This window comes from Miniopterus natalensis, chromosome 5 (assembly GCF_054644295.1).
Source record: "Miniopterus natalensis isolate mMinNat1 chromosome 5, mMinNat1.hap1, whole genome shotgun sequence".
NCBI classification, from domain to species: Eukaryota; Metazoa; Chordata; class Mammalia; order Chiroptera; family Miniopteridae; genus Miniopterus; species Miniopterus natalensis.
In genome coordinates, this window is record NC_142085.1 from 44816607 (window position 1) to 44839991 (window position 23385).

The 23385-nt window shown below is 39.0% G+C and overlaps 1 protein-coding gene across 4 annotated transcripts in view; it reads right to left on the reverse strand.

Annotated features, from left to right (window-relative positions):
- Positions 1-23385, reverse strand: part of BACH2 (BACH transcriptional regulator 2) — a 305235-nt gene that overhangs the window by 208465 nt on the left and 73385 nt on the right. For 2 of the 4 annotated variants that reach the window (XM_087817513.1, XM_087817512.1), the window contains exon 2: positions 18771-18878. The gene's annotated coding sequence lies outside the window, so the exon portion shown is untranslated. Of the gene's footprint in view, positions 1-18770; positions 18884-23385 lie in introns of all 4 variants that reach the window. The other 2 variants (XM_087817511.1, XM_087817510.1) reach the window with 1 other exon arrangement.

Sequence of the window (23385 nt, forward strand, 5' to 3'; positions counted from 1 at the left end):
TTTCCCAAAAGAGCATACGACTGGGGCCTGATGATGATTATTTTTTAATTAAAATAGTTACTGAAAGCCTGCCCTGGGTAAAATCTGTCCTACGTACTTTCACATCAGTGACTTCATCGAACTCTCACAACAAACCTTTGAAGTATCTCTTGCAAACATGTTAGAGCTGAGGATTCAGCTGAGGTCACATACTTATAGGAGCAGCTGAGCTTCAGTCAGAGCCCCATCCCCAGTGCTGAGGCCAGAGGTCTCACTGTTGGGAAAATGTTAAATTCAGAAGTGCTGGCAGGGGACCAAGTGATCCCAGGTGGGTGTGATCATATCTATGAACTTGGAATGTATTGGCACCAACTGGTCTACAGTAATCAGGGACAGCTCTACAGTTTCCAGGCTCCCCAGCTCCTTTTGGTGGCCATCAAACAGACCAGCAGCCAGCTGTTTGCTTCTGATATTACCATGTCATAATTTCTAAAATGTTAAGTTTAGTTACCATTTATTTTGATTTTTGTTGGTGAGATATCAAAAAATGAGTAGATAAACCATACATTTGTCTGAGTGTGGATAACATTCTGGGAATTTTACACACAGTTAATCTCAGCCATTTTTATGTTGATGTCTGAGAGTTTCAGTTTCAAGTAAAGATATTTTCTGCCACTGTTCCTCGAAATTCAAATTTTGAGGGTGTTCATTATTTGGTACCTGGGCACTAATTTATTTATATCTATTAAAAATACATACATAAAGATACATGATACAAAATCATGTGCCATACTGTAAACTCATTCATGACTAAAAGAGACACTGATAATTTGTAAACCTATCCCAGTAAAAACTAAGTTAAAGAATATAGTTAATAATATTTTATACTATTTTTTCTGTTCCTACTGAAAAATCTGATATAGTTATTTCATATTACCAATCCAGCTCAGATAACTCTAAAAAGTGACTTAGGGGTGAAGGCCGGGGGGAGGGGACAGAAGAAGGGTGAAGGGGGTCAATAGGGGGAAAAAATGGGACACTTGTAATAGTCTCAACAAGAAAGATAAATTAAAAAATAATAATAAATGAAAAAAAAAAAGTTGAAAAAAAAAGGAACTTACAATCATGAAAGTTTCACCTTAAATGTGTACAATAAGGACCAGTGGTCCTCAAGTGGAAGAAAAAAACACAACCGCAACAAGAGGAGGCTCTCTAAGCATGTTTTAGCATTAATTAACAAATAAATAAAATAAAATCAGTTTCCAAAGGCCAGCTCTGAACATTTGCCTGCTCTTGACTTTGAATTGCAGGCTGGACCTAAAGAATAAATCTTAATAGTGATTGTTCATAGTAACTTTGAAGACAATGTTATTGTGGCCTACCATGATTACTCTCTTTTTACAAAGTCTCCAAAAAACCCAGATCCAGGATGCTTAAATTTTAAACAAAGTTGAGAGAGTAAATGGTTACAACACACACACACATACACACACAGATATTTTTATGAAGGAAGCAAAAGCAAATTTTTTAAGTCCACCAACTGAAAAAGAGAAAGACAATTTTTGGAGAGAAGTAATAATGTAGGCAAACATTATTGACTCTTTCAAAGGCATATCTAAGCATCCAAGAAATGGTGTTTTTGTTTATTTTAAAGAAACTGGGATTTTCTGGGGAGTAGTATGTTGTTTCGATACAGGGAATACATAAGCCAGATTCAAGAGTAGCCTGCCTTCTGTTAGATTCAAACTGAACAACTGGATAGGGGATGCTACTTAATTCTTTTCTTCCCTACCCAAAGGGGGAGGTGCTAGAAAACTTTTCTTATTCTCCCATCTGTTTATCTGCTGAGCAACCGGGCCCTTACTTCAGGCTGGTTAATCTGCTGAGCCATGACACACATGAGAAGGCTCTCTGGCAGGGCAACATGCTTTCCACGCTGCAGGTACAACAGCAAAAGAACCAAAGCAGGAGCAACTCCGCCCATCACCTCACCTGAGCCTCGCGTCCTCACTGTGGGAATTTGTCTTTTAACTCTGAACATCCTGTAGGTACTAACATTCCAAGTGTATGAGACTCCAAATAAGAAGTGCTATTTTATTTATTTTTCTTTTTAAAAAAATTTTATTTTTCAATTATAGTTTACATTCAAGATTATTTTGTATTAGTTTCAGGTGTACAGCATAGTGGTTAGATAATCATCTACTTTACAGAGTAGCCCTCCTGATATTTCAAGTACCCACCTGGCACCATACATAGTTATTACAATATTATTAACTATATACATATATATATATATATATATATATATATATATATATATATATATATATACCCTATGCTGTACTTTACATCCCCATGACTATTTTGTGACTAGCAATCTGTACTTCTTAATCCCTTCACCCTTTTCACCAAGCCCCCCACGTCCCCTCCCCTCTGGCAATCACCAGTCTGATCTCTGTATTTATGAGTCTGTTTCTATTTTATTTGTTCATTTACTTTGTTCTTTAGATTCCACATATAAGTGAAATCATATGGTATTTGTCTTCGTCTGACTTATTTCACTTAACATAATACCCTTTAGGTCCATCTATGCTGTCACCAATGGTAAGATTTCTTTTTCTTATCACCCAGTAATAATCCATTGTATATAGTTACCACGACTTTTTTATCCACTCGTCTATTCATAGGCGCTTGGGTTGCTTCCATACCTTGTCTATTGCAAATAATGCTGCAATGAACATAGGGGTGCATATATTCTTTCTACTTAGTGTTTTGGAAAAGAAAGTGCTATTTTAAATACTTCTTTAAACTATCATTGCAGATAACCACAGAAATGTTCAGGCCTGAAAAAAATGTTCACCAATACTTGATTCATTTCTAACTGGTTGACTCTTTCTGCTTATCTGCTAATAAAGGAATTTTGTCATCATCCACAGACATTTACTGAACATGTGCTATATACAAAGCACTCAGAGAGCAGAGAAGCAGTTGTCTACAATAAAAACACTCCAAGTTCCCTTTACATGTCCTACTGCAGAAAGGAGATAGAATGCTTTCATTTTCTCATCTATCTTGCCCATGATAGCCTCATAAATAATAAAATGTATTAAGAACTAGAATGCTAGAGTCTCTACGGACTTCAGAAATAATCTGGCCTATTGATTTTTCAGGAAAATCTGTTATAATAAGCTATCAACCATTCTCTCCAGAAAAATGCATACACACCAAATACTGGACTCAGTTCCTACCATTTTACAGACACCCCCTGGAGGCAACCCAGGCTAAGACACTGGACTGGGCTAACAACTCCCAAACTATTCCCACTGCTTCATCATACACATGGAAACACTACGTTTCAAAACGGTGATGCGACCTGGCCACAGTCACACAGCAGAAACCACGGACAGAGTAAACGAGATGAAACTGAAAATGAATGTAGATGCCCCTCAAAACTCCAAACCATCCTTTTCGTTAGAAGTCAGCCTGTGTTGCTAAAAAAGGTGAAAAGGTGAAATGTTTTGAGAGGAATGTACCTTCCTGTTATCCTAGGGTTCTAGCTGAGCTTCTCACTAGAAAATAGGCAGGTTTTCTTTATCTTGCCCTCAGGACAGGCCACCCATGGGTTAAGGCTGCCCCCACCCCCCATTCGCCTCAGCAAATCAATAAAACCTGCATAATTTGGGCACATTCAGAAAAAGAGCAAGTGTGAATATGAATTGGAGATCGGTTTTCAGGAACCTAACGAGTTCTAAAGAATTCTAAGTTAGTCACATAATGATGTTTGAGAAGTATTATGAATCATAGATTGCTCATTTATTTAGAAAGTGGTAGTCTGCGAGAGTGTATGTTTTAGAGACCTGCTTTAATCATTAGATGGAACTCACTTCCAACTACTCCATTAATTTGTTCATTTGCAAATAGTTTGTTCTTTCAAGAACTAAAACATTCGCCCTGGATGTTGCATTTACTTTTGGCTTACCAAATTCATTTAATTATATTTCAAATCCAATTCAGTAAATATTCTCATATGAGGCAATGTGGCAGAAGAAACTGTACATGGGTTTTGTAAGCAATAAAGTCTGAATTCAAATACTGAATCTTTTCTATCCAGACATGTGATATTGGGCTCACTACTTAAGCATCTCTGAGTTCCCCCATCTGTAAAGGGGGAATAATACCACCTACTTTGCAACTTGGCTGTGAAAATTAGCAATAATAAAGTCTATTGTAAAAGGAGCTCGTGCAATATCTGGCAAACATAAGGCGCTCAATGAAATAGTAAGACCTAAAATACAGGCATACCTCGAAGATACTGCGAGTTCGGTTGCAGACCACCACAATAAGGCAAATATGCTATCATAGTAAAGCGAGTCACATGAATTTTTTGGTTTCCCAGTGCATATAGAAGTTATGTTTACACTATACTGTAGTATATTAAGTGTGCAATAGCATTATGTATAAAACCCAATGTACATATCTTAATTTAAAAGTACTCTATTGCTAAAAAAATGCTAATCATCATCTGAGCCAGCTGGGAAAATGGTGCTGACAGACATGCTTGATGCATTGAAGTGTTGCCACAAACTTTCAACTTGTAAAAAACGTAGTATCTGGGACGCACAATAAAGCAAAGTGCAGTAAAATGAGGTGTGCTTGTAATGATTATTTATCAAATTTCTACAAAGGATAAACCATCTTAGATCTTTCTCCAAAATCTGAATTCGTAACATCTGAATGATTGGGGATTTAATTCATTCTTAAAATGACTCAAATACTTGTTTAGTTAATTTTAACATATTAAAAACTATAACCAGTAAAAATTAAAAAGCCACTGTTCAAATGACTATCGTTACTAAAATACTACTGTCAGGATTGTTTGACCAAAAGGAAATCTATAGTACTATTCATGGGTTTTAAGTCATTAGATAACATCAGTGTCTTAAAGTAATAGAACAATAGATCCAGAGACATAGAAGCATGGAACAGACTGATGAATTGCAGAGGGAAGAGGGGAGGAGGGGTGGGAAGAGATTGACCAAAGAATTTATACGCATTTATGCATAATCCATGGACACAGAATAGTGCCTGGGTGGGTGGGGGTGTGGGGGTGTGGAGAGGGTCAATGGGGGAAAAAGAAGACATCTGTAATACTTTCAACAATAAAGGTAAATTTAAAAAATAAAGTAATAATAAAACAGCAAGAGAATGATTTCTTGATATGGAACTTCATGAGTAAAGTCTTAAATTCAATATTGTGGTTCAGTATTAATGTGTTTTCACACTACCTACCCAGTTTTCAGACTGCACCTACTTATCCTGTTCAAATTGCTATCACTACGTCTTTCATGAGAAATTTCTTACAAATTACTTTAAGCCAAAAATCTACAGTGGAAATTTTTTCCTGGGTCCTTTTTTTAGAATAAACCTATTCAACTGGCAAATCTAAATAATTTATAGCAGTTCTAAATGTAGAGAATTCATGACTCCTTACTGTAATTGAAAAGGAACATACAAAGCAATTATTTAGTCACTTATAAAACCCACGTTCAACTTTCGAAATAATGACTAACCTGAGAGGAGAGACAAGACTTTTATAATGAAATTCTAAAGTCTAGCCACTTGAGATAAACACAGTAGGTTATACAATTGTCCTCCGCAATCATAATTTCCTTTTCCCCCCTCTTGGATGTATATCACTTTTCAGTAATAATAGAACATGTTACAAAAAAGTTACTGTACTGTAGGAAATCATTCTAACCACAAGCTAAATTTTTGGTGGAGAGTAAAGCCTTATTAATTTAGATTTCACTACTTTTATAAGGAGAAAAAGTACCCATTAACAGTGTAAATAAAATCTCTTGAGAATATATTGGATTCTTCAGAAAACAAGAGTAAGCCTTAGGCAGTCATTTACATACAAATTCTTGCAGTGTTAATTGAAAAGCATTCCTAGCCATGCCAAAATGAGATTTTCAAACTTGGTTATGCTTAAAATCTATTTCAGTGCTCTGTGATGGGCTGTTCAGGAACACTGGCAGGTACCGTATACACAGGATTCCTTTTCCTAGAAAGATGGAATAGCTCATGTGCACATAGATGTGTCTGGAGCCACTTAGCACAGTCACTACTCAACCAGAGACCATTTTCTGGACCCCTTGCACTCAGGTGGAGCCATGTGACTAGTTCTCACCAATGGAATATGAAGAGAAAAGGTGTTGAGTCACTTCAGGGCAATGTGATTAAGAAGTGAGTGTTCCTTCATGTTCTCTTTCTCTCCCACCAGCCAGATGCAGACAGTCAAAAGCCTCAGAAGATGATATTCGGTGTTGCAATGTGTCCCCCTGCCCACACAATTCATATTGGGGTAATTACCCTAAACTCGGGTAATTATTCGAAGTCCTAACCATCAGAACCTCAGAAAGTGGCCTTATTTAGAAATAGGATCATTACAGATGTAATTAGTTAACGATGAGGACATCCTGGAATAGGGTGGGCCCTAATCCAACATTCATGGTGGCCTTATAAAGAGGGGAAATTTGGACGCAGACAAGAAGAGGTAAGATGATGTGAAGAGACAGGGAGAAGACCAACACCTACAAGCCAAGAAGAGAGGCCTGGAACAGATGCTTTCTCACACCTCACAGAAGGAACCAATTCTGCCCAACTTGGGTCTTAGACTTCTAGTCTCTAGAACTGTGAGACAAACATTTCTGCTATTTAAGGCACCCAGTTCGGAACTTTGTTACAGCAGCTCAGAAACCTAATGTAGATGGTAAGGACAGATGATGGAAGGAGCCTGAGTTCAGGATTCCTGAATAACTGCTGAATAAAAGCCCCTTACTGATCAGGAAGGCCTACACTGGGTGACACTTCAGCAATAAAGCAAATGTTCACTGTGCCAAACCACTGAATTCTGAGGACTTATTCCTTCCAACAGCTAAATTACCTAATATAAGATTTAATTTCCATGGCAAGCAATTATTAATGTTATTTTACACACACAAAAAGAGCCATGGTCACAACACAGTGTAACATCCATGTAAATTTTTAGGATAAAAAGGAACTTAAAGGAAAATATGAGATTATAGGAAGATATTTCAGGGTAATTGCCCCAAATCCTCTCCAGGATACACATTTACTCTCCCGTGCTAGTAGAAGTAGAATTTCCTCAAGAGTTTTGAATAAAACATAATGTCTAGGTTGCTATACATAGTTCAAACCATGTTATAATTCACTTTTTTTTTTTTTTGCACATTCAGAGCATTTTCCCCAAGTGGCCCAAATGTGTAAAGTTATACATGGGTTCTAAAGACAAGAATATTGCAATAAAGTTCTCAATGAATATTATTTTAATCAATCTAAAGAGAAGTCACTATGGGATATCTTCTGCCCTCAAATATAGACAAAAAAGTACTTCCTTCATGATAGGGTGGCTAATATGGAATCAATACACCATTTTCCATCTTTTGACTGTTGTTGTTTTTCCCTTGCATGAAGAGAAAGTAAAAGGACAGATATCCCAGCTAAGACATAGAGTTGTAACTCAAAATACCTCAAAAGCTGAGCTGGCAGCTGGGTTCCCCCGTTTACAGAAAAGCTGAGATGATTTGGGCTGAGCTCAGAGCCCAATTTAGATCCCAGCATCTGGATGCAACACACATGTGAGATGTGGTAGCAGGTTTCCAGGCCATGGAAACTGAGCGAGGACTGAGACCCGAGCCCACTCACCAGAACGACTACCCATGGAGCAAGTGCAGAGGAAGAGGGGACCCTCAAAGGTGTTTGGAGGACCTGGCCACAGTCAGCCCACTCCAGGGGCCGGTAATATCAGCACTTCCTGCAGTAGCAGGTGCTTGAGGCCAAGGGTAAGGTGGCCAGAGGGTGACTTGGAACAGTCTTAAGTCACCTTTGTCACAGTCAGAAAACATCCCCCAGCAATGACTTCTTTCCTGAAGCACCTATTGTTCAGATTAAGCTATGGGAATCTGGCAATAAAATGGAAAACCTTAGAAAGCACACACTTCTTGCTAAGATGGGTACTTAATTTTGCTTCGTTTCAAAGAGAAAAACTGGGGTAATAGAAGGGGGAATTTTTTTAGTGCCTTTTACTTTTCTTGGTGAGGAGTAATCACAGCCACAGTAACTATAATATAAGCTACACAATAAAATAAAAAAAGACAGGGAAAAAGCAGTAGCACAAAATCTTCCCAGCCCAATTTTGTCTCCATCAGAATTCACCTTGCTCCTTTCCTTAATTTTCCTCCGGTGTGACATACCCCAAACGTCGGCGATTTTGCAGCTATGGATTTTATGTCCAAGAAAAAACCCCTTCCTCACTGCTTTTCCTCACCTTCCCCCTCCAAGGTCCTCTTGCTCTCTCTCCTCTCCTTGTCTCTTTGTTGTGAATGTCAGGGCTGTCAGTGTCACAGTCTGACATGATTAGAGTTTCTGACATTACACCAAGAAGCAGACAGAGCAGGAGAGCCAGGGAGTGGGCGTTGGGATGCAGCCTTTTAAAGAAGTCAAGGGAAAAAAGAAGCCCCACCTCCTTCTCTGAGGTTCCTTGATTACAAGGCAACTTATAAACCACCCTGGATTGTTCTCATTTATTCAATTAGTCCGTTTTCCTACTCCTGTGGAGATCCCTAAGGTATGGATCTATTCTGTGAGATCAGAGTCAGAGGCTCCAGTGACAGATAAGACAGAATCAGTGATTCAGCAGATTCTACGCTGGGAAGTGTGATGGTAGGTGCACTTTGGGAAGATAGCACCAGTCCATTTCAAGTATCGATTCTCTGCACTTTGTCACTCTAATGATGTTATCTCATTAAACGAGATAAATGCCCCACTGTTCTTCCAAGAGCATCTGCTTCTTTACTCTCCTCTCTTTTTTCCAACAGCATGGCTCTCAGCAGCAGCACAGTAAAATCAAATTGAAATCCAATGCAAGGCTCGGCGACAGAGCTGCTTACCAAGGCTTCTCTTTAATTGCTTTCTTCCACTCTCTACCCCCTTCCAGCTTCCCTACAACTGATCCAAGATGTCATCCACAGAAACAGCAATATAAAGAGAAACAGATGTAGAAAGGAATCATAACAGGAAGCTTTTATTGAGGGCCTATTATGTGAAGCTCCACTGTGTCAACATGTAACTTCTACAACGACCTTGTCAGGTCAGCTAAACAGTCCCTACACTGCAAAGGAAGAAACGCAGTTTGGTGTTAACGTGCTCACCCAAGATCACACAGGTAACGAGTGGCTGAGCCACAACTGAACAAGGGTCCATCCAATGCAAGTTTTTGTGGGTTTTTTTTAAAACTCCATTTTCATTCATGGAATAAATAAGTAAATATGATTGCAACTTGGTGAGAACAGGTGAAAAAATATAAAAGAAGGTGGCAATTAATCTTCAGCCTGCTAAGACCCAGGAACATAATACCATAGGCAGAGGAATCGTTTTGTTTTAACAGATTTCTTATTAAATAAAAAAGGTAGCAATTTTCCATAATGAATGTTTTATACATTATTCTTTTGTGTATCAAGCCTCTAAAGTACACATTATTAAAGTCTATTAAAGTCTGTATTTAGCAGCATTACTAATGTGCCTTTTGGGGAAATTATAACAATGAAACCACATCAGTCTTTCACAAAATTTCAATTGTTTAATATCCCTCTTCTGATCTTCAGCACACAGGTCTATTTTTAGCTATAATCAGACCTCATCCGAAATGCCATAATCCCAGCCTAGAGTCATCACAACAAATTGTTTATGGGTTGGAGTAAAACTTGTTACCTCGCAAATATTGCTAATTTCAACCCAACTTTTTTTTTTCCATAACTCATTGCAGTTTTCCTACTGTTCTAATTAACAGATGCTCTCTGCTCACTATGACATGCAATGATACTTTACCTTTCTGGGTAGTGTAGGTTATCTTAATTAATTGCTTATATTTATGTCTAACTGAGACTAGCCTCTCGCAATAATGCCACTTTATTAAAGTCTGAAGGTGGTAAGACTTTTTTTTATTCTATTAAAAAAAGGAAAACCAAATAAACAAACCAGAAGAACACGCAAGCTGTGATTAATCAAATCTAAATGTTTTCATTTAAACCAAACATTGTCATTTATAAGAGACTACAAATATGTCTTCTGAACACTAACTGAGGAATTTCTGCAAAGTATGTAGTTTTAATATTCTACACAGGTATCTCTCCTCTATCTAGAACATTTACTAATGTTATCACATGAGTTTGTTTTCTTTTAAATGAAGCCAATGATGCACATATATTCAAAAGCACAATGTTCCTGAAAACATCTTATAGAAAACAATAATGTTGGGATTATTTTACAGAGACAAAAGATAACAGGTAGCTGGAAAGAATACCAGAAAACAGCTATCTTAAAAGGCCTTTGTATCACAAAAGGGAGGGGAGAAAAGGCAATTTAAAGCATTAGGAACTCAAATTAAAAAGCTGAGTTGGGAGCAATCTCTCAGTTATGTATGTCCCTTCATATAGCAATTCCACTGTTCGAGATGATATGTTCACAAAATCAGGCCAATCAAGTGTATTGTTAATATTCTAAACATGGACAAGCCACAGATTAACTAAGTAACTAGTCATGTTTCCAACCACCAATTCACTACATAGGATGTAATGTTATTGTATCCACTAAGGACTACTAATTAAGAGAGAAACGGCAGAGTGAGGACTTGGAAGATAGAAGCATTCCTATGCGTGATGCACAAAGGCCAGAATCCACTGGCCCCTTTGTTACAGAGTCCCCGCCAGAACTAGCATCAAAGAAAGAGGTCAGAGCACACATCACGTGTCCGCAGGGCTTGTCTAATTATGCTTTGGGGCTGTGTGGCCTTAGTTTAATACGGTGATGCACAATGAGAACCCACCAGTTCAGTCAACATTCAATTAAGGCTCCGCATGAAGGCTGGCGTGAGAGGTTTGTCGATTTAAAAAAATGCAAAACTTGTTTTAGTCAAGAAAAGCCTAGGTGCTTCTCTTTAAATCCTCAAGAAATAAGGGCGGACACGGTTTCTAAACCGATGATCACAACGTGTGTGAAGTCGCACTAAACAGAACAAAATGGGGGACATCTGTAATACTTTCAACAATAAAGATTAATCCTATTTTAAAAAATAAAAATAAATAAAAGGAACGAAGTGGGACTGCGTTATCCTCTGTCCTCCAAGCGAAACCTGTCTTATGGTCAGTAGCTGTGACCACATTTCCAAGAGCTTATCATGATTCACAACTAGGTCTCTCGGATGTGAAGTTATATTATAGTCATGTCAAAATATATCCCTTCTGCTGCTCTGGGCAGTTATGGCCTTAAACTGAAAGTCCAGCCTTTCTACACTGAAGCCTTAATTTACCTCCTACCTGTTCAGGCTCTCCTTCAACTTTTCTGACATGATCGGAAGCTGTTAAGCCAGGACACTGACCCTTTCACCCTCAAGTCAAGGCACTGCCAGGTCTCGGGGTAGAGCTGACTTATAGGTGCTCCAGCACAACTATTCATCTGAAGCTCAAATTCTCCGTACAGAAAGATTCAGATTTCCAACTTACACCCTGGACCATGAAGACTGCTTCTCAGAGAAGTAGGCATCAACTACTGCTCCATCGTGAGCTGCTCTGAGATTCAGAGGTGAGCGTGTATGTGCGAGATACACTAAAATGTGTTTCTGGTTGAGCACAAAGGAGGAGGGTTGGGCTGAAATAGAAGCGCTAATGTTGCCTCCGAGGTAGAAATAACCGTATAAAGAGAAAATTCTACATAACTTACGAAGCAGTTCTCAAATAGCATGTATATGTTTTCTGTATATTTACACATGCAAATACTACACAAGTTATATACATGCACACATTTTAAAGACAAACGAGCATACTCATATTCAGTTAATTTTTTTGAATTTGTCTTCTCTCTACTTCATGCCAAACTGACCATCTACTAGGCTACTTGGTTAGTTTTATTCTAAATCTGCACTTCCACACCTCTCGGAGGGAATTATAGTCCGGTTTTCTTCCTAAAACTTCACCGGCTTTCCCACCGTGATACCTATAGGAGAGACTGGACATCTAACTTTGCCATTTCCATCCACCCCACATTCAGCAGAATTTGATTTACATGTAACATAGGAGCTACACTGGCCTTATGCCAAAAATGTTTCACCTATCCTCACAAACTCGATACAAATGAAATTTTTAAAAGTAAGGACTAAGGCCAGTTTTTCTTAAAGACGTAGGTGAGAACAGATGTACTACAGTGCAGGGCACACACTGCTCAGGGCGCAGGGCCCAGCTTTGTAGACTACGGACTGCCAAATACAGGCCACAGGCACAGTCTAGCTTGGTGGCTCTCAGACTCCTGTCTCAGGACAGACTTACAAATTATCGCAGACCTAAACAGCTTCTGTTTATATCGGTTATTTCTATCAATGCTTAGCATTTAAAAAACTAAAACTGAGAAATGGCCCTAGCTGGTCTGGCTCAGTGGTTGGAGCATCGGCCTGAGGACTGAAGGGTCCTGGGTTCGATTCCGGCCAAGGGCACGTACCTCAGTTGTAGGCTTAATCCCTGGCCCCGGTTGGAGCATGAGTGGGAGGCAACCAATTGATGTGTCTCTCTCACATCAATGATATTTCTGTCTCCCTCCCCACTCTCTCTGAAAAACAATGGAAAAAATATCCTCAGGTGAGGATTAAAAAAATAAATAAATAAAACTGAGAAACACTGGAACACAAGCAGACAAGCACACATCCCAACAGCCATCACAGAAATAACGTCACTGCATGTAATGTAGCCTCTTGAAAAATTGTATTATATACTTGAGAGAATGAAAAATGCAATTAATGTCTTGGTATTATTAGAAAAATAGTTCTGACCTTGCAGGTGGTCAGTGAATGGACTCCCCCCAGGAGTTCCCAAATCACAGTTTGAGAACCACTGGTTTAAACTTGTACATATCACAATGTCTTTAAACAGTCGGAAGAAGAAATGACACACACTGAGGATATACTGTCCACTTAGCATTTTTTGAGCCAATGAATAAAGGATAGTATCCTTTTGTAGAGCATTTCTCTACTTACTACTGCCCCCAAATCATTAATATATTAACATATTCCTTTCTGGTAGTATGTCAAACAGAAGGACTCTGGAGTCCAAATCTCTGTTTTAACCAAAGGCTCTCTTTTCTCCATCTGCCCACTAAATATCTTCATTTAGTTGCACCTCAAATGTAGGACAGCTAAAATGATTTTTTTCTGATTGTTAATCATATACACAAATACTTATTGTAGAAAAGTTGAAAACACAGAAAAATATTTTCTTAAGAAAGAAACAACGCATCCTATGTACCCGCCCTCTGAGAAAGCCATTGCCAACATTCTGGGCAATATCTTTCCAGTCTTCTTATCATGCATATTTTAAAAATACAGAAAAGCTCGCTCTAGCTGGGTAGCTCAGCTGGTTGGAGTGTTGTCCCATACACCAGAGGTCATGGGTTCGATTCCTGGTCAGGGCATGTATGGGAGGCAGCCGATAGATGTTTCTTTCTCATATCAATGTTTCTCTCTCTCTCTCTCCCTCTCTCTCAAAAAAATCAATAAAAATCATATTCTTGGGTAGGGATTAAAAAAATACAGTGAAGCTCATATTTTAAAACTAATTTAATGTCTTTTATTTTAAAATATTATTTTTAGCGTGAAAAAATGCATATTGCTAAAGAAAATGTAAACATACAAGCAAAAAAAGATAATGCTCTTCATATTTTGATGTGTACTTAAAATCTTTTTTCTGTGGGAAGACGTGTACCTTAAAAAGTGAAACAATTATCAGGCTGTACATATTGGTATGTAACTTGCCATTTCACAATATATTTAGAGCATCTTTTTTTGTCATTAAATATCCCTCCTTCCCCCCTCAGTATTTTTATAGTTATTACCTGGTTATTACCTTTGAAAAATTACTATTAGGACAACATGTGATGAATATCTTAGCTAAATTTTTATATACATTCACTGACATTTCATTTGAGTGTTCTAAAAATAAAATTTCTGAATTGAAACATGTTCTTTCACTGTGGATGAGAGAGCCCAATATTCCCATTCCAACCTTCACTGAGGAAATTTGACAAACCCTCCACTGTACAGGTAGGAAAGCCATCTCATCGCTTTAATTTGCATTTCTTTGATAACTGTCAAGGTTGAACATTTTCTTATATGTTATTTTATGATCATATTTCTTCCTTTTATTGGTTTTAGCTTTCTTGTCTTTGCCCATTTTCTATTAGAATAGTCATCTTTATCTTATTAATTGTAAGAACCCTTAATAAATTAGCCCAGTTAACTCTGTCTTATATCACAGGGAATACTTCCCTAGTTTCTCTTTTGTCTTTGTGCATAGTTCATAATGTCTTTTGATAAAAAGAAATTCTCAGGTTTTACACACATTTTCTTCCTTTATAATTTTTGCCATCAGAAATTAGTAAGGCCTTCTTTATTCCAAGATCATTTAATACTTATTTCTATTTTCTTCCATGTCACTCCTTTTTGAAGTGTGATATTTCTTCAAAGTCTGCCACAAGGGGGACTTGGCCATGGCCTTCAGAGAAACACCAGTGGAGGCTCATTAAATGTAGACTGGTTATTTGGTGAAACTACCAAGAGTGTCCTGGAAAGGGGAAGACAAGATCTTATATGTTTGTTCTTCACCAATTCCATATACTGCATCCAGTAGCTTTGTTAATTTGCTCTTTCAGTGAAAGAAGTTTAAAATGGAAAAAAAGGTTAACATAAGGTTTATGTTTACATATTAAGCCCCTGGGATGTGATGACTCTTCTCACCTCAGCCAGAACAGAAGCTTCAGACGGCAAAGACCTTTGTTTTGTTCACTGATGTACTGCAAGCTCAGTGCCTGGTATGCAGTATGCATTTGATAACTATGTGTTGGTGGAGCTGGCCTTTAATCAAGTAGAGTTGTGTGTATGCTACATGTTGGGTAGGAGAGTCAGGGGTAATGAGTTCTGGGCTTCACTGCTTTGCATTACAGAGGTGCAAAGTACCAAAAAACAAAAACCTCTAAATGAAGGCAGTAAGTAAATTTCAGTTTTACTTTTTAGTTGACTGTAGAGATATTGATCTGAGTGTAAGGGTGAAAGTGCCTCGAACCTGGCACAGTAGGATATGGTGCTGAATACTGGAAAATATTCAGAGAAAAAAAATTCTGCTGGGCAAAACAGTGGCTTCCACCCACCAAGAGAAATAAGAGATGCTCCTCTACTCCATTTGATGCTATGGCATTTGTCCAAAGCAATAACAATCAGATCTGGCTTTATTTGAACATAACATGGAAGAAACCGTTTTCAGGAAGATTCATTTTCACTGAGGGGAGAGGAAGAGAAGCATTCTGCGTAATAATAGAAAAACCAATTATTTTTCAATCAGATGAAGTGTCCTCATAAATTCAAGGCAGAGAATGGCATGTTATATGCCTTCATGGAAATAAGGACCACAAGGGAAGGAGTTTGGGATCCTATTTCCAAGGTTGTTGTTAGGAAGACATATTTTTCAAGAGTGGAACCCTGTGTGTACATCATCCTGCCCAATTTGCCTCTACCAAATCCCTTCCTGTCCAACCTGCCCCCCCATTTGGCTATGATGTTTTAAGTAACACACTAAAATCCTCTCTTTATAGCATAATAACATGGAAATAACACAAATGAACCCCAAACAATCCTTCTTACTAGCAAAAATGTGTAATATATTACATATACAATGTAACATATTTATACAGTACATATTAACAAGGGAATGACCAAGAAAGTAAAAAAATGAAGACTTTTGACAAAATTTAAAGTCATATCTTAATGATAAAGTTTTCAATGAATATGAAGATTGGAAAGTCAGCTCTTGCAAAAAGATCTAAGGAGAGTATGAGTGTTACAAAGATGGTCTTCAAGTCTGGATAAGGGCGAGGGAGAACCAATGCCCTGGGAAAATGTGTGCACCACAGTTTCTTTAACATGTAAGGCTAGAACATAAAGCCCACAATGTATAACCATTCAAGTCTGTTCACAATATTTAAAAGGTGAATAACTGTGAGGGTGTCTACTCTGTATAAGCTTTATGCATTGGAAATCAAACTGACATATTCCGTGTACACTAGCCTTAGGAAATGACACGATATTCCCGAGAAGCGCTAGCCCAGGGGATGCCCTCACTTCTGTTTTCTGCCAGCATGCAGGCACAGCATGCCAGGTGTCTGAGGGCCGAAACTGTAGCCCTTCCTGGGTGTCCTCAGACTCTGGCAAAAATAGAAGTTCAAGGACAGCAGTTCACTGACTATCAGGTTAGCCCTGTTAAATTAGTCAAACTGCCAATCCCTTGTGCCATGCAGGCCATTCTTGTGTTTTCTAGAGGCATCGTCTCTAAATAACCCGAAACAGAGCTGTCAGTGCCTGTGATCAGAAGAGCCCTGGCACTTCACAAGAATTACACTGAACCCCAGAACACTGCGACCACCATCCATCTTGACACCTCCCTAATTAAAGTGTCCCATCTGCTAGCTGGGGTTTGAGAAGGAAGGAGATTTATTACAGTATATGTCCAAGGAAGTGGAAAGTGCACAATTTAAATGTCTCCAACTTTCTAGGAATAAATCTCCTTAGAAAATCAATCACGCCCACAAAAATACTTCCAACATTCTAACTTCCATACCCTAATTGATGAGATGATTCTCTAGTTTTGTGCCAAGATCTGTTTCCTTCCCAGAGGGTGACCTAGTCTTTGTTTTAAGCCAAGAAAATCATAAGAAAAATGCTGACCTATGATGGTTACACATCATGCTTAATCACTACTTTAAATTAAAATACTGTAATATAAAATAAAGCAGTGGCTGGGCCACTCAGGCGGAACATAACTTCCCAGGCCACAGACACACCTACCGAGACACTTGAAATTTCTAAGGAGTCTGGTTCCCAGCTGTGTGTCAAGAGCCAAACCATGACATCAGGTCTTGAGTTGCCCTGGAGAAACTTGGGGCAGGGCTGTCCTAACAAACTGTGTTTGCCAATCAGAGACTTCCCCAGAGTTGTCTTAGCTTTTCAGTATGTCAAACTCTAACAGAAGCCAAGGTTTGCAATGGCCAAGGTTTGCAAGGGTTGCTTCCCACCCTCCAATCATGACCTTATAGTGTTCCAAAAGCTCACTCCTCAAAGACTGCTTAAAGTAAGTATTAAGTAGGGGTTGGGGGGGGGGGGGTACAAGGTTTCCTTCTCCTTGGCTTGGCTCATCTAAATGAAAATGTCTTGAGAAATAATTGCTTATTTTTTCCTGATCTCTTCAGATGGGATAAAGCTGCAGCCCCTGAGTAGGCCTAACAAATGGCTATGAGAAAAATTTCTACTGGAATCTCAATAAGGTAAATGAGCTTCTAAAAGTGCATGGATTCCATAATACCTTTAAAGATCAAATCATGTAAAAGCACTGTCCAACTCTGTCACAAAGACATAAGTGATAATGTAGCCCCTTTTTCCAGGCCTCCAGAAAGATCTCTCCTTGTTTTAAATCCTTCAGTGGCTCTCAGAATGGGTGCTTCCCTCCTTCTCTGGCTCATATCCATCATCTTCCACCAGTGTGGCAGTTCTCAACCAGGGCTTTTGTCCCCCCAAGGGGGACACTTTTGGCTATCACAATTGAAGTAAGGAGAGGGGGATGCTACTAAACATAATCCAATGCAGGGCACAGCCTCTTAGACACTGAGAATCACCTGGTCCAAATGTCAGCAGTGTCGAGGTTGAGACATCTTGCCCCAGCAGTACCAAATTCTTTGTTGTTCTCTAAACATGCCAGACCTTCTCATAAGTTTCTGTCCCTAAAAGGGCTATTTCCTTTACCTGGAATGCCCTGCCCTACTTCTAAGTCCAAGAAATGACCATTTGTCATCCAGGATCCAACTCAAAATGTCATCTCCTCTATTCTGTCCTTTCCAGATCCCCCAGAGTCAGATGTCCCTTCTTCTGAGCTTCCAGAGCTTCTGGTACGTGCTTCATTAGAACACTAGCTACAATGCCCTCAAATGACCTGTGACTTGCTGAAAGCCTCATTCATCCTTCATCTCCAGAGTGCCCAACTGGTAATCAATCAGTGCTTGCTGAACCCATCAGGGAATAAATGGAAATGTTGCCGATGCACCCAAGACTCTCTAGCAACAATGACTAAGGGTTAACAGTGCCCCCAACATCCAAAACAACAACAGAAAATGTTTATCAAATGCTTACAATATGGATAGGCACATATTTTAAACACTGGTGCACATATGACTTCATTTCATCCTTACGACAATGAGGCAAGAATCTTTACTATCAACATTTTACAGATGAGGAAACAGGCACAGAGAACTTAAGACACTTGCCCAAGGTCACCGAAGCTAGCATCTGAAAGAGCTGATAATTAAAACCAGGTAGTCTGGTTCCAGAGCCTTAATCTTCCAATATTCATATCAAGACAGTTATACTAATAACCAGTATTTTGCAGCTCAAAGGCTACAGACAAACACAAGTGACGCCTCCAGAGAACTGTACCACCATAGAGTGGCTACCAGCTGCTGTGACCCTGACTGTAAACATTGCTTTCTGGGGTCACACAACTCTCCAACCTCTGGAATGCTTTGGGCAGGACAGACAGTCTCCTCACAACATAGAAAGACACTACACACCCAGAAAACACCATGGAACCACAAAGAAGACATAAGTACTGATTCCTCAAAGTACCTCTTACCTTGTTCATGCTGCAAGGCCTGAAGCGAGGGATCAGACATGTCACAATGTGAGGCTACTCCTGAAGATTCTCTTTGTTCCTGTAGACCTCACTTCCTGAAGCAGGCAGCTGCACTGTGAACACAGACAAAGGAAATCCATAAGTGGGTGCTCAGAAAGGCACAGAACAGTCCTGTGTCCAATGAGGCTTTCTGCTATGATGGCAATGCTTCATGTCTGCGCTGTCCAATATGGCAACTGCTAGCCACATGCGGCTACTGAGCATTGGAAATGTGGCTAGTACAAGAGAGAACTGAATTTCCAACTTTATGTAACTTTAATTAAATTTAAATGTAAACAACCACGTGTGGTTAGTGGCTATTATATTGGATGGTGCAGGTCTAGAAGAGTCTTGAGGCCATGGATACTGGGCTTGCCGGTGGACAAGGGAAAACTGCATAATATATGCTCAGAGTGACCAAAGATACACAGGGACAAGAACACTCATTCATTCGGTAACTATTTTTCGAGCACTTATTCAGTGCTGGGAATTGAGGATATAGTGACCAACAAGCCAGAGAGGTCAGTTATTTAAGAGTCTCTAGTTCAGGCTTTGACTATCTTAGGAAGGGAAAGGATCTAATATGTGAGCAGCACCTACTGTATGCCCAACCTCAATGCCTTCCTTGCTGTCCACAAAGCTCAAAGGAACAGACAGGCGTTTCCTGGAGCCTGACTATATCACTGCTGGGATTAATAGATAATAGAACCTTCCACAGAGTTCCTTGTGAGGCAGTATCTCATAAGGCAATTCAGGGGGGTCAGTTTTCCAAGGGCCAAGTGAACCAGGCGATCTAACTCCCCTCAAATGGAGTAAAGGTCCAAGGTTTTACCCATGCTGGTTTATTAGGTAGGCTTTTGTATTTACTTGAATTAAATTTTAGAGCAAAACAGTTATTGTATGGTTCCAGGATTCTTAATTTGTCAAATATTAAGGAAAAATAGAAAGAAAATATCTTTGACTACTTAACTAGACTTGTAGCCATTTCCTTTGAAAAATATTTCATGTTGGATTTGAGAGAAGAATAAAACACTGTAAGGCTCCTTATAATCACCTTATTACTGTGTTATTTTTTCAGACTGCATTGAGGAAGAATTCATATATCTGAACCTTTCCATAAAGACAGGAATTGGAGGTTTAAATGGAACTGCAGCACTTTTAAAAATGTATTATTTTTAATTATAATATAATAACAATATAGAAAATGTTCAATAGGAAAAGGAAAAAAAGACTCATTCCCACTGGCCCACCAAAATACCTTTACTTCTTAGCAATCAGCTTTTCTCTGTTGGAGAACGGCATGAGGCCCGGGCACACCTGCTAACTGAGTCAAGGACACAGAGTGGTCCTTGTTTTCCCCATATTAATATCTTTCACCATTAAGAAAATAATTTTGCAGTTTATATTTTCAAAAGATAAACTTCTACTCCACACATTACTGTTCTCTGAGCATAATATTATTAAACTCCTTTTATAAATAAGAAGACAGGGACAGAAAATTACAGATCACTACCTGGCTATTTGAGACACATAGATTCCAAAGAAAATACCCTATTCAGTCATAGCAATAACATTTTAAACAATGATGTATAACATGGAGAGACCCTGGAATTCTACTTTTATAGCCTAAACACATCCAAACACCCCCTTATGCACATGACGCCATTGCTTCAAAGTAAAAAAAATTCAATATCTAATTCTAACCAATTTTAAACTGACTGACAAAAAATTATGCTTTTACTCTAGAATTTCCAGAAGCAGATGCTAATGGATTTCTGCGTTTTAAAGTAGAACTCTGCACATGTTGTTTCCTTTTAAATATATGTACTTGATCCATTTAAAAGCTATGGCCCTGCACATAACTAGGAAGTTTGTCCAAATGCCTTGGAGAAGCCTGATGTCAGAATTCTATTCACTGGTATCAACACAGGAAAGGTGGGCACACGGAGATAATAATAAACAGACAAGGATTCTTGGACATAATTTCCCCAAGGAAATTCCACCCAGCTCCAATGATGCCACAATCCCCATTCCCTCAAAACATGGGTATATATTTTGCACTAAACTAATTATGGACTCTTTTTTGTGCCTCTCCACGCCTCCCCAGGTGTTCTTAGATAATTTTCATGTATGTTGGTTCTACGGCAAAGTCAAGACTAAAACACTCAGACTTATATTAGGGCACATATAAACTTCTTAATAAATATTATGAATAGATTTTTTTTCTTTGATCTCACAGAGCCTAAGATAATGTAGATTCTTAATGTAGGATCTTCAAAACAATGTTGATTATCATTGCAGACTGCCTTTGGGTTTTTTTAAAGGAAAATCTCTTAATATCCAAGATTGTAAATCTTTTAAATAATATTAAGAATATCTTACAGCTGTATAGTGTTCAAAACTGTATGATGCACTTTACATTAATACTCTCATTTAGTACTGATATCAATCTGAGTGGTGGGTTTTCTTAATTAAGAAACTAGATAGAGAGGAAAAAGAATTCTTAGTCATACTGGAATAGACACTGGGATAGAAATGACTTCCTTTCAAGAGACTGTAGAATTAAAACATGTACAAAGACCACATATAAAAAACTTCCCCAAGAACACACACACACACACAAACACACACACACTCAAAGACCACCATTAACAGAAACACCTCAGTGGACAGATGACAATTTTAGAAATTGGGTCAGTTCGCTTCTAGACAGCAACCAGAAAGACTGGCCTTGTTCTACCAAGTGCTTTCAATCTCCTTTGAAATTGAGAGAACCTGGTTGTTTTCCAGCCACTTTGGTTCATGAAGAAGCTTAAGGAAATCCACAGCTTAAAAAAAGAGACTGCATCTTAAAAAATAAAGCATTAAGGAAAAAGATATCTCAGTTACCGTGGTGGAATAAAGGAAGTTTTAAAAATTGTTTTGTTTTTCAGTTTCTTTTTAATCGTTTATGAAATTGACCTCTTCTGATACAAAACAAAAAAAAACCTAAAAGTACTGATGCCTGTAAATTGTGCCTGGAGAAAGTCAATCCCATAAGCTAACATGTGACTTCCATTTAATTGATCCTAAGAGAGTTGGTTCAACGGGCAACAAAGCCTGTGGTCAACCTTAGGCTCTAAAAGGTTAATGAAATGTAATTCATCTTTCCAGGAGGGTTGAAGTGTGGGTAAGCAGGAAGGTGGAGACAGGGTAAGTGTAAGAAGAAACCAATAAGAGAATGAAAAGAAAAGATAAAGGCTACCAAAAAAGGAGAAAACTAAAGGGCAGATAAATAAACAGATACCTAGGGAGAGTTCAGTGATGTGGCCAAGTGTCCCTCAGCAGCCAGGTCCTCACTATGGAAGGGATCGAGAGATTCGGGCTTCTGGTGACAGTGCTACATCCTACAGCTTCTCTAGATTATATACTCTCATGGACAGGGTGTCAGCGAGTGGGAGCTGGAGTAAAGTTAAGACTGGGCCTACCTGTTTCACCACTATTTATTTACCATCAACCTCCACCTACCACAGAGAAAAGTCTATTTTACCTGGATCACTGCTAATGTGGTACAGAGGTATAAGCCAACTTTATTCTCCTTCCTCTAAAGAGAAGCTTAAAGTTGTCAAAGAGCTATTCTATTTGTGTGTGTGGATTGTGTTATTTCTTGGCCCTTGAAAGTGCAACGAATACCTATTGCCAATATAAAATGAAATACAATGAGTTGGGCTTTTCTTCCCACTCCAAATCCCCCATCCTCTTCCAAGACGCTCATTCTAGAAGCCTGTTGTAATACAATTCAAAGCTGGGTAGCTTAGGTAGTCCTATGGGAGACAGGACAGGAGGAGTGAGCAGATCACTCCTCACAGTGTTAAAGGTCTGGCTGGCTTTTAGATACAATGCACCATGAGGTCACTCCCCTCCCCACCATCAAATCCAGGAGCCTAAGCGGAGAGCCTGAGCATGAGGACCCAAGAGCTTGTGGGGAAGAAATAAAGTTATAAAAAGACGAAAAGGCTTTGGAGAGAAAGGGAGAGAAGGCAAGGTAACAAGAGTCTAGAGGAAATTCTCCAAATCGAGGACCTAGGAGCTTAGGAAATCAGATGAACAGATGAGAGAAACAACCCTAATATCCTCCACCCTGTTTTTATGGGTTGAAGTAATTCATATGTCTCTGAAGTTAAGTCCTGACAACCTTCACCTGGAATCCTTGTGCAAGACCAGGTAAATGTAAGATCATTTAATTACTGGCAGGCCGATCCCTCCCTTCCACAGTACCTCTTATTAAAGGATCCAGAGGTAAAGCAACAATCAGACTCCTGTCCCTTGCCCCAAATGCACACAGCCCCTCCCAAGTGATGGCTCCTTCCTTTCTTCCTAAAGAAGAGCTGGAGGGACCGGAGCAGAGCTCCTTGAGGAGCTTCTTGCAGGTCTTTCTCCATCCTCTAAGTTATAGCAAGAGTGTGGCTCTGGTTCTTTAGGACCTCTGTGTTCTCACACCCCCACATTTAGGCAGCAAACACGCCATAACATGGTTCTTCCCTCAGAGATGGAACAAGGTTTGCCGTCTGCCTTACTCCCCATGCTCTGCTGTCAC